Below are 10,406 nucleotides of genomic sequence, written 5' to 3' on the forward strand. Positions count from 1 at the left end.
TCTATATTTTATTATTTATAATCTATATGAATTTTTTCTTGCTTGCATGCAAAGGCACCACCACAAACTGGCAGACAGTGCTACAATGTTGTATGTATAAATATTTGTATTTTGATTTCTATTTATATGTTGATGATATATTTGTAAATGTTTCCTATTTCATTTAAAATGTATGCATTTATGTGTATTATATATTAATTTCCAGTTATGGTTTTACTTGTGCCCTGTATGCTTAAACATTCCAGACTGATCGATTGTGTTACATTGTTTCCTGAGACTACCGATTCCAAAACCCCGAGATCCTACTGAGGCTTTTTCTGGTCTAAGTGGGAAGATGCGGCTACACATTGGACTTCACGTGTCAGGGCCATCTCTTCCCTTGGCATTTAGAAAAAGTTCACTTCTCCTATAGGAGGGAGCAGAGAAAGTTGGCTGACTGTTTCAGGGCAAACGAAGGAACCAAATGTCTACGGAACCTGGCAATATTAGGCAGTCTTCCATTCAAGTCCTATTTGGACACCGTCTCTCTGAGATTTTAAGAACAGAAAAGCTCTCAGAGCCTTCCTGCCACGGTGCTCGCACCTCACTGCTCCAGCCTCTGGGGCGCATTCCATCCTTTCAGCCTGCGACTAGCAGAGAAAAAAATTACATATTTTCTTGCTCCATACACACCTTGTGGCGAGCAAAAAAATTAAATTTTAACCATGAGGGAAATTGTGCACATCCAAGCCAGTCACTGTGGCAACCAGATCGGTGCCAAGTTCTGGGAGGTGATCAGTGATGAACATGGCATCGACCCACCAGCACCTACCACAGGGACAGCGACCTGCAGCTGGACCGCATCTCCGTGTACTACAATGAAGCCACAGGTGGCAAATATGTTCCTCGTGCCATCCTGGTGGATCTAGAACCTGGGATCTAGAACCTGTTTACTCAGGTCATTTTGGCCAGATCTTTAGACCAGACAACTTTCTTTTTTATCTGTCTGGGGCAGGCAACAACTGGGCCAAAGGCCACTACACACAGGGAACCAAGCTGGTTTATTCGTTCCTGGATGTGGTATGGAAGGAGGCGGAGAGCTGTGACTGCCTGCAGGGCTTCCAGCTGACCCACTCACTTGGCTGGGACACAGGCTCTGGAATCGGCACTCTCCTTATCAGCAAGATCCAAGGAGAGTATCCTGACTGCTTCATGAACACCTTCAGTGTGGTACCTTCCTACAAGGTATATGACACTGCGGTCGAGCCCTACAATTCTCCATTCATCAGTTGGTAGAGAACACCGATGAGACCTATTGCATTGACAACGAGGCCCTCTAGGATATCTGCTTCCACACTCTGAAGCTGACCATGCCAACCGACTGGGATCTGAACTACCTCGTCTCAGCCACCAAGAGAGGTGTCACTGCCTGCCTCCACTTCCCTGGCCAGCTCAGTGCTGACCTCCACAAGTTGGCAGTCAATATGGTTCCCTTCCCATGTCTCGATTTCTTTATGCCTGCCTTTGCCCCTTTCACCAGCCATGGAAGCCAGTAGTAGCAAGCTCTCACAGTGCCCAAACTCACCCAGCAGGTCTTCGATGCCAAAAACATGATGGCTGCCTGTGACTCCCACCACGGCCGATACCTCACCATGGCTGCTGTCTCCCGTGGTCGGATGTCCATGAAGGAGGTCGATGAGCAGATGCTCAACATGCAGAACAAGAACAGCAGCTACTTTGTGGAATGGATCCCCAACAACATCAAGACAGCTGTCTGTGACAGCCACCTCATGGCCTCAAGATGGCTGTCACCTTCATCAGTAACAGCACTGGCATCCAGGAGCTCTTCAAGCGCATCTTGGAGCAGTTCACTGCCATGTTCCACCAGAAGGCCTTCCTCCACTGGTACACAGGCGAGGGCATGGACGAGATGGAGTTCACTGAGGCTGACAGCAACATGAACGACCTCATCACTGAGTATCAGCAGTACCAGGACGCTACCACAGAAGAGAAGGAGGATTTCAGTAAGGAGGCTGAAGAAGAGGCCTAAGGCAAAGGCCCCCCATCACCCCAGGCTTCTCAGTTCCCCTTAGTTGTCTTACTCAACTGCTCCTTTCCTCTCCCTCAGAATTTGTGTTTGCTGTTTCTATCTTGTGTTTTGTCTTTTTCTCTTCTGGGGGGTCTAGAATGGTGCCTGGCACATAGTAGGTGCTCAATAAACACTGGTTTGTTGAAAAAAAAAAGAACAGAAAAGATGCAGAAGTTTTTTGGCTTATATGGCCATACACTTCTCAGAATACCCTTGAGGACCTAAAGGTTGGTCGGACACTGACCAGCGCTTCTGAACCAGGGCTGCATGCCTGGCTCAGAAACTCCAGGCCCTCTGTAGCTTTCTGGCTTGTGCATGCGCAGTTCTTACCTGCCGTGATGGACTCATCTCACCTACTCTAGTTTGAGCACAGGCATCATTCATTCACCTGGGGTGGCAGGGTCCAACAGTCTGCCTCTAACCTAGTTTTCTTTTTCTAACAGCTACTTTAGCATCCAGAAGTGTTTGTCAAGCCAGACATCTGTATTTCTTGCTTCTGAAACTTGTGGAGGAGGCCTCAGACACCTGGCTTTTCAGGTGTCTCTGATTCAGAGATTCTTTAGTACTGCCCTGTAGGGTTCTCTAGAATCAGCTGGGAACAGCCAGAATAGAATTACTCAAGCCTTTGGCTTCTGCGGCCATTTTCCTGGCTCTGAAAAGCTCCCAGTGTCTCACATTTCAGTTCAACCCTGGCCTCCTGGGGTTGCTCTGGCCTGATATCATCTCATCCCAGCACATCCTCGGGTCTCGATCTAGCCTTTCCAACTCTCTGTGAAAAGCTTTTCCTTCACAGAGTGAAGTGTCATACTGGGACACCACTGGATGCACCCACCTCAGATGTCCCAAAGAAGGGCACCTATCCTGATCAAGAGGTTGTCTAGAAGCGGACAGTTTTCCCACTGTTGGGTGATGCTGCTTGGGCTGGATCTGGTTTAAGTCTCTGGCCTGGTGTGTGCCATTAGTGTAGGGTCACATGAAACCTGCATGGAAAGACTCCTGTGTCTTTCTGGCTTCTTTTATTGCCAATAGGGGATGAGACAACCTTATGGCATCTAGTTTAGATGTAAGTGCATCTGTGTGCGTTTCAGTGTGTCTGTGTATTTCTCTGCACCATATGTATCTTATACATATATTTTATATACACATATACGTTTATTATGTATATATCTGTCATTATAGGTAATATCTATGTTTATTTTTAAATATATATTTATGAAAAAATATGTTTTTATTTCTCTTGTATGGAGAAATACCACCACCAACTGGCAGACCACTCTATAACACTATATATATAAATAATTCTATTTTAATTTTATTCATTTATGTGTTGTGTATATTCATATATGGTACCTATTTCTTCATACACAAAAATATATGCATTTATGTATGTATATATATATTTATTTGCCATTTTATCTTTGCTTGTGTGTCATGTATGGGTGAAGCACTTTAGACTGACCAATTATGCTATACCGTTTCTTGAGATCAGTGACTTCAAAACACTGAGATCTCACTGAGTGTTGTTTTCTCAGTCGTGTAAAAGATGTAGCTGTTTATTTGACTTCAGATGTGAAGGCCATTTCATCCTTTGCCATTTGAGAGAAATCCTCCTCCTGCCCTAGGAGAGCAAAGAGAGAATTGACTGGCTGTTTCACGTCAAATAAGAAAGCCAAAAGCCTATGGGACGTGGTAGTTCTTTTATTTCAAGTCCTATTTGGTCACTACCTCTCTGAGCTTCTAAGAACAAGAGAGATGGGGTATTTTTTGGCTTACGTGGCCATACAGTTCTTAGCCTAGTCTTAGTGACCCCACAGCTAGATAGAAAGCTAACATTGCTTTTGGCCCAAGACCACATGCATGGTCTAGGGCCTCAGAGCTTTCCTTAGGTTCCTGAATTACACACAAGCACAATTCATATCGCCATGATGGACCTACTTTACTTCACCAACTGGGCCCTATTTTGGGGACAAGCATGATTCATTCATCTGGTGTGACAGGGTCCAACAGTTTGCCTCCCCTTCACTACTGATGTTTACTCTTTGTCATTCTCCATCCACTGTACCCACCCCCCATTCCTTAATGGCAGCTATCAATTTCCAACTGCCCATGCTGAATTTGGAGAGAGCCATCTCTCTTCCCCATTGTAAGACTCACATACAGTGATCCCTGTACCTATCAGAATGGCTCTGAATAAAGTCTTCCTTGCCACGTTTTAAAAGGGTCATAGAATCATTTTTTAACACATGGTAAAATTTATGGGATTTTTTGGTCTTTTTTATTTTTTTAAACCACAGGAAAAATGCTGTGAAATTTTTAGAGACGTCAAAATGATAGAGACAGAAAGAAAAATAGTGGTTGCCAGGGAGTGGGTGGGGGCAAGGAGGAAAGAGTTGGAAGAATGGGGCGTTATTATTCAATGCTTACAATTTTTTGGCTTTACAAGGTGAAAAGAGGAATGCAGATGGTGGTGATGGTGGCATAACATTGTAATTGAAGACAGTGCATTTTATGTGTATTTCACCACAATTTTATAAAATCAAAAATAAATAATTAAAAACATTACTACACAAAAATACATAAACCAAGATACTTCTTGCAGCAATAAGTGTAAGACAAAATAATTGGCAACCCTAAAAATGTTTAAAAACAGAATAATAATTGAATATACACAATTTGACAGCCTCTCTATCCCTTCACCACTTATTTTGCCAAAACAACTTGTCATTCCAGGGTGCCTTCTATTGGGTTTGTTCATGTTTGTCTATCTGCCAATTTTTGGTGGTGAAGAGGCAGATGAAATCATTCCAGCAGGCTGCTGCCATGCGTGAGTGAAATGCATGGTGCATCTATGCTAAAGTAGAACAAAAGTACTGGTGCCTTAGAAGTCACATAATTTTCTTAGAATAAATTAAGCTTTCTTGGTCACGTGCAGTGGCTCAAGCCTGTAATCCCAGAACTTTGGGAGGCCGAGACGGGCAGATCACGAGGTCAGGAGATCGAGACCATCCTGGCTAACACGGTGAAACCCTGTCTCTACTAAAAATACAAAAAAAAAAGTAGCTGGGTGAGGTGGCGGGCGCCTGTAATCCCAGCTACTCGGGAGGCTGAGGCAGGAGAATGGCGTGAACCTGGGAGGCGGAGCTTGCAGTGAGCTGAGATCCGGCCACTGCACTCCAGCCTGGGTGGCAGAGCGAGACTCCGTCTCAAAAAAAAAAGAATAAATTAAGCTTTCTCATGGAGAAAGGGTGTATATCCCCAAATGACCAAAGCAGAGGTTCTCCCACCATCACCCCTTCCCTGTCCCCCTCTCAGGCCAAAGTCATGAGGGAAAGACCCAGAGGTATGTGAGAAGGTACTTCCAGAACAAGTCTCATCTCTTCCTCACATAACCTTGCCACTGTGACCATTTGCCCAAAATACCAAATTATGCTTCTCTTCTGAAAGATTTTCTGTAGAATGGGGCCTAGCTCACCAAGTAAGAGAAAACTCCTAGCCTAGGCTCCCAAATTGATTTGCTTCAGCAAATCTGTTCAAACGCACCCCATTCTATTGCTTCATTCAAATGCAGAAAACTCTCATCTTGTCAGAGCTGATGACATCTATGGTCTAGGGCTTAAAAACTTCATTTCACAATCCCTCCCATAGGCTGAGGCTTTCACACTGCAGAGAACAGGAGAGGAGTGTGTGTGTAAGAAACTCCATTTGTCTGGGGCAAAATATCACTCCCCTACTTTTCCTAACTCAGGAAACGCCACTACGCCCTTTGAGAACCATTACGGTGGAGGTTAACATCTTACTCTGTGTCCTCCTGAGGTGGCTCAGTGACAGGGGGATACTAAATCGACTTTTGCAGTGTCAAACACAGGAGTGGAGTGATAGAGACCCAGACCTAGCAGGGTTTAGTTTTGAACCATACAATAATAATGAAGGGGTGGCCATTATCATGGCACCTGCCGTGCTACTGAAGATGACTGAGCTCCCTCAGAGGAGGGGTGACAGCCATCACTGCAGCTCCAGTCTGCCATTTTCCCCTGCTGGTGCTGGGAGATGGGGTAGTTTGGACCCAGGAGGAATTCCCCACAATGCAGCACAGCAGCTGTGGCAGATTGTGGCCAGACTACCTCTTTAGGCCAGACTCTGATCCATCCCTCCTTACACAGTGGGGCCTCCCTGCAGAATTTTAGCAGCTCCAGCCAGGGGTTTAGGGACAGAACTCTGACCTCCTTGGTACTGAGCCTTGCGGGGAGGGGCAGCCATGGTCTCCATGGATCAACAGATTTCGTATTTCCGCCTGCTGGCTCTGAGGAATCTGGGCAGTACAGATGAGTGGGATTCTCCCCAGTGTAGTGCAGCTCTTCCAACAAGGGGCAGCCAGAGTGCTTCCTTAAGCAGGTCCCTGGTCCCATGCCTCTTGACTAGGTGAGACCCCCAGCAGGGGTTGTCAGACACCTTACACAACAGCATTCCCACTGGCATCAGGTAGGTGCACCGCTGGGACAGAGATCCCAGAGGAAGGGGCAGGTAGTTATCTTTGCTGTTCTGCAGCCTCCACTAGTGACACCTCCAGGTGTGGGAGGGACCCAGGTGAACAGGGTCTGGAGTGGACCCCCAGCAAATCACAGCAGCCCTATGGAAGAGGGGCCTGACTATTAAAAGAAAAACAACAAGAACAACAGCATCAACACAAAAGTCCTCCAAAAAACTCCAACTGAAGGTCAGCAGCCACAAAGATCAAAGCTAGATAAACTCATGAAGATGAAAAAGAATCAACAAAAAAATGTTAAAAACTCAAAAAGCCAGAATGCCTCTTTTCCTCCAAATGATTATACCACCACTCCAACAAGGGCACAGAACTGGGTAGAGGTTGAGATGGATGAATTGACAGAAGTAGGCTTCCGAAAGTGGTTAATAATGAACTTCACTGAGCTAAAAGAGCATATTCTAACCTAATGCAAAAACGCTAAGAACCACGATAAAACATTACAGGAGCTGCTAACCAGAATAACCAGTTTGGAGAGGAACGTAAACAACCTGATGGAGCTGAAAAACACAACGTGAGAACTTCACAATGCAACACAAGTATCAATAATAGAATAGAATAGACCAAGCAGAGGAAAGAATTTGAGAGCCTGAAGACCATTTTGCTGAAATAGGACAGGCAGAGAAGATTAGAGAAAAAAGAATGATAAGGAACAAACAAGACCTCTGAGGACTATGGGATTATGTAAAAAGACCAAACCTACAACTGATTGGGATACCTGAAAGAGACAGGGAGAACGGAACCAAGTTGGAAAACATACTTCAGGATACCATCCAGGAGAATTTCCCCAAGCAAGCGAGGCCAACATTTAAATTTAGGAAATCCAGAGAACCCCAGTAAGATACTCCATGAGAAGATCAATCCCAAAACACATAATCATCAGATTCTTCCAGGTTGAAATAAAGAAAAAAATGTTAAGAGCAGCCAGAGAGAAAGGCCAGGTCAACTACAAAGGGGAGCCCATCAGACTAACAGCAGATCTCTCAGCAGAAACCTACAAGCCAGAAGGGATTAGAGGCCGGCGAGGCACAATTGCTCAAGCCTGTAATCCCAGCACTTTGGGAGGCCGAGGTGGGCGGATCATGAGGTCAGGAGATTGAGACCATCCTGGCCAACATGGTGAAACCCTGTCTCTACTAAGATACAAAAAGTTAGCTGGGCATGGTGGTGAACACCTGTAGTCCCAGCTACTCGGGAGGCTGAGGCAGGAGAATCGCTTGAACCCAGAAGGCAGAGGTTGCAGTGAGCTGAGATCACGCCACTGTACTCCAGACTGGCAACAGAGCAAGACTCCATCTCAAAAAAAAAAAAGATCGGAGACCAATATTTAACATTCTTAAAGAAAAAAATCTCCAACCCAGAATTTCATATCTGACCAAACTAAGCTTCATAAGTGAAGGATAAAAAAAAATATTTTTCATACAAGCAAATGCTGAGGGAATTTGTCACCACCAGGTCTGCCTTGCAAGAGCTCCTGAAGGAAGCACTAAATATGGAAAGGAAAAACCAGTAGCAGCCACTGTAAAAACACACTGAAGCACAGGGACCAATGACACTATGAAGCAATAACATTAACAAGTCTGCAAAATTACCAGCTAGCATCATGATGACAGAATCAAATTCACACGTAACAATATTAACTTTAAGTGCAAATGGGCTAAATGCCCCAGTTAAAAGACACAGAATGGCAACCTAGATGAAGTGTTAAGACACATCAGTGTGCCGTACACAAGAGATATATCTCATGCAAAGACACACATAGGCTCAAAACAACGAAATGGAGAAAAATTTACAAAGCAAATAAAAAAAATAGAAAAGCAGAGGTTGCAATCCTAGTTTCTCATGTAACAGACTTTAAACCAACAAGATCAAAAAAGACAAAGAAGGGCATTACATAATGGTTAAGGGATCAATTCAACAAGAAGAGCTAACTATCTTAAATATATATGTACCCAATACAGGAGAATCCAGATTCATATGAGAGGCCTACAAGGAGACTTAGACTCTCACACAATAATAGTGGGAGACTTTAATACCTCAATGTCAATATTAGATCATCAAGACAGAAAATTAACAAGAATATTCAAGACTTTAACTTAGCTCTGGAGCAAGTGAACCTGATGGATATCTACAGAACTCTCCACCCAAGGGCAACAGAATATACATTCTTCTCGGCACCACTTGGCACTTATTGTGAAATTGATAATATAATTGAAACTAGAACACTCCTTAGCAAATTCAAAAGAGCTGAAATCATAACGTCTCTGAGACTGTAGCACAATCAAATTAGAACTCACATAAGAAACTCACTCAAAACTACACAACTACATATAAATCAAACAACCTGCTCCTGAATGACTCCAGGGGAAATAATGAAATGAAGGCAGAAATCAAGAAGTTCTTTGAAATCAATGAGAACAAAGAGACAGCATACCAGAATCTTTGGGACACAGCTAAAACAGTGTTAAGAGGGAAATTTATAGAACTAAATGCCCACATCAGAAAGGCAGAAAGTTCTCAAATCGACACCCCAGCATCACAATTAAAAGAACTAGAGAACTAAGAGCAAACATACCCCAAAGCTAGTAGAAGACAAGAAATAACCAAGATCAGAGCAGAACTGAAAGAGATAGGGAAACAAAAAATCCTTAAAAAATGTATTGAATCCAGGAGCTGGTGTTTTGAAAAAATTAATAAAACAGACCACTAGCCAGATTAATAAAGAAGAAAAGAGAGAAGAATCAAATAAGTACAATAAAAAAGATAAAGGGGATGTCACCACTGAGCCGAGAAGAAAACAAGCAAAGGTCAGAGAATACTATAAACACATCTATGCAAATCAACTGGAAAATTTAGAAGAAATGGATAAATTCCTAGAGACATACACTGTCCCAAGACTAAACCAGAATGAAATAAAACTCCTGAATAGACCAATAGCAAGTTCTGAAACTGAGGTGGAAATAAGTAGCCTACCAACAAAAAGAAGCTCAGAACCAAACGGATTAACAGCTGAATTCTACTACAGGCACAAAAAAGAGCTGGTACCATTTCTATTGAAACTATTCTAAAAAATTGAAAAGGAGAGACTCCTCCTTAACTCATTCTATGAGGCAGTATCATCCTGATACCAAAACTTGGCAGAGATACAACAAAAAAAGAAAACTTCAGGCAAATACCCCTGATAAACAGCAATGCCAAAATTCTCAATAAAATACTGGCAAACCGAATCCAGCAGCACATCAAAAAGCTTATCCACCACAATCAAGTCAGCTTCATCCCTGGGATGCAAGGCTGGTTCAACATATGCAAATGAATACACATAAACATAATTCATCACATAAACAGAACTAAAGACAAAACCCATATTATTATCTCAATAGATACAGAAAAGACCTTCAATAAAATTCAACATTTACGTTAAAAACTCTCAATAAACTAGGTATTGATGGAGCATACTTCAAAATAATAAAAGCCATTTATTATAAACCCACAACCAATAGCACACTGAATGGGCAAAAGCTGAAAGCATTCCCCTTGAACACCAGCACAAGGAAAGGATGCCCTCTCTCACCATTCCTATTCAACATAGTATTGGAAATTCTGGTCAGGGCAGTACAAAGCAATAAATGCAAAAGAAAGAAAGAAATAGTATTTGAATAGAAAGATAGGAAGTCAAATTGTCTCTGTCTGCAGATGACATAATCCTATATCTAGAAAATGCCATTGTCTCAGTCCAAAAACTTCGTAAGCTGAAAAGCAACTTCAGCAAAGTCTCAGGATACAAAATCAATGTGCAAA

The 10,406-nt window shown here is 43.1% G+C and overlaps 1 pseudogene; it reads left to right on the forward strand.

Annotated features, from left to right (window-relative positions):
• The first annotated feature begins 644 nt into the window (after positions 1 to 644).
• LOC126950214 (tubulin beta chain-like) lies at positions 645 to 2,029 on the forward strand (annotated as a pseudogene).
• Positions 2,030 to 10,406: the final 8,377 nt, after the last annotated feature.

This window comes from Macaca thibetana, chromosome 3 (assembly GCF_024542745.1).
Source record: "Macaca thibetana thibetana isolate TM-01 chromosome 3, ASM2454274v1, whole genome shotgun sequence".
NCBI lineage: Eukaryota > Metazoa > Chordata > Mammalia > Primates > Cercopithecidae > Macaca > Macaca thibetana.